A 2,441-nucleotide genomic window follows, 5' to 3' on the forward strand; every position below is an offset into this window, starting at 1 on the left:
TTCACTTTCATTTTCAGACTGGAGGCGAGGAATCACATTCGTATTCGCGTTACGGCGGTCTCGGGGACGCTCACATCACCGCCATTACCCCTTTCCGAATGAACCGTTTATCCCTGCATGCACATTAGGGTATGTGTTCAATGACCTTGCAAATAATTGTTGAAAGTATTGCCTAAACTATCAACTATATGCTTATACAGCTCCAAACGTGTGTTTAAAACGTTTCCAGATTCTGTTGTATTTCATCAGAACTTACACTTTCATGGGGAACTATTGCATATCGCTCCGTCGGAGAAACCCAGGATTTACCTGCCGATACAACGAAGAACATTAAATCATCAACAGGATAGGACAGAAAGCAGAGCAGGTAGGATGTCTAATGCAACTCTACAGCACCTGACAGCTGCTCATGCTTTGAAGATTCTATCTGCTGCACACTCGAACCATCAAAGCTCAAAGCCTCTATAATCTTTGGAAGGTTCCTGAAAACAAAAATCGAAAATTCAAATTTCGTTCTCCTTAGAACTCATCATCCTAATCAAGGATTAAAAACTTACCGATCCATTAGCTATCCTAATGTTCAGAAGCAGCAAGAGAAGTGTGCAAAATGAAACCAAAACCTAATATCAAGTATTATTTTGAAATAAAAAAAAGTTGGATGATCAGAACGGAATAAAAAGGACAATTAAGGTACTAAACCTGTAGTTTACCCTAAAAAATGAATTTCAACATACAAACATTTCACACTTTTTATTTTATTTTATTTTCTTATCTTATTTTTCATTTCCTTTATTTTCTTATTAAATTAGAGGATAAAATTGGATACAGCGTATAAACATTACACATCTCTGAATTCAAGACCGTCCTACCATTTTAAAGCCATCTCCACCTTCCTCTCAACATTGCTCAAATTGATATAAGTTTTCCAACAATCTGACCTGCCAGAGACGATGTTTCTTGCGATGGAAAACAACGTTAAGAGTTTGATATTGAAGTTATTATCGGTGCTGATTCTGTTGACATGCACGGCGTCGACGGTGAACGGCGATGCCGTTAAGCCGAGGTGGTCGTTTATCAAATGCCAGATCGATTGCATGCCGATGTGCATGAGCATCAATAACGTCAAGATTTCTTCTTGCAGGATTGCTTGCAGAAGCGGATGTCTGCAGTTGAAAGGTAGAGGCGTGGTGCAAGCAACTGGCTGGAATGTACCTAGATTTGTTCCGATTTCCAGACCTTAATTATGCCGATTCCGACGAAAGGGTTGCCGGCCGACGTTAGTTATGGTGCTGCGATATTGTCCGTTTTAGAGATCGTCCTCGTTGTAGTTTTTTTAAAGAAAAAAATAGCGATATGATATGATCTTTGATTAATTTATATGAGATCGTCTAAGTTTGTTTATAATTTCATGATGGCTTTTATAGTATAATCGTTGTAATGCACCAGAAAAGATATCTATTTGAACTTTCGATTCAAAGGTTAATGTATGCATTTAGTTTTCAATTCTTAAGGAGCTTAATTAAAAAAATAAATATACATTTCTTGTTTAATTTAAATGGAAATAGGTGTTTATTATTTATTTTGTTATTATTTAAGGTGTTTAACCATTGTTGATATCCAATTAGTACTCGACATTTAGTATCTTTTACTTTTTAATAATAAAATCATTAATTCTTAAACCTTAAAATACTTCCTAAATTTCAAATCTCCAAATCTTATATACCACATTTGAATCATCACCGTCAATTATCATTACGTCGTTAGACTTTTACGGATTAATTGTCTCATTGTTATCACATGTCGTCATTCAAACAAGATAATTACAGTACTTAGTCACTAACCCATTATAAAAATATCATTTTTTCACCCCCATCATCCTCTATTCCTCGGTGATACTGCACCACTGTTTGAAGTTTTACCCATTGATCTCCGATCGTTTAAGGAAATTTAGAGTTCTTTTTTGAGAAATTATAAAATTTATAGTTTTTTTAAATTTGAAATTTGAAATTTTTTATTTTTAAAAAATTAATATTAGTAAAGATTTAATACATGGCAAATAGTTATTGGTTGATGATTTTTTTTAATGATTGTTGATGAAAAGCTCTTAAAATAGTAAGAGAATGAAAGATTAGACACCTTAAATGGTAATGAAATAAACGATAAATACAAACGAAATATAATTTGAACACTTATTTTTCAGTTAAACTTTAAAATTTTAATCATCTCGACAAAATAAAATTTCTACGAATGAAAATTTAGGTATTCTGACCTAATCTGATCTAATAGGGTTGGATTTTTTTAACAAAATTCAAGTTAGGGTCAGGTCAGGTCGATTTTTTAAGGGAGCAAGGCCGGGTTGGGTTGGGTGAAGGGTGACAAAAACTCCAACTCGAAGATAATAATGTAATTTTTTAAAATAATAATAATATTTTTTAAAATTA

General features: G+C 33.3%; 1 long non-coding RNA gene across 1 annotated transcript; it reads right to left on the reverse strand.

Moving 5' to 3' along the window:
- LOC120212355 lies at positions 1-490 on the reverse strand. The gene is made up of 3 exons (XR_005524694.1): positions 397-490; positions 257-309; positions 1-113 (listed from the first exon to the last, which is right to left on the reverse strand). It is a non-coding gene; the product is annotated as an uncharacterized LOC120212355 (long non-coding RNA).
- Positions 491-2,441: the final 1,951 nt, after the last annotated feature.

Source organism: Hibiscus syriacus, unplaced genomic scaffold (genome assembly GCF_006381635.1).
Source record: "Hibiscus syriacus cultivar Baekdansim isolate YM2019G1 unplaced genomic scaffold, ASM638163v2 tig00110013_pilon, whole genome shotgun sequence".
NCBI lineage: Eukaryota > Viridiplantae > Streptophyta > Magnoliopsida > Malvales > Malvaceae > Hibiscus > Hibiscus syriacus.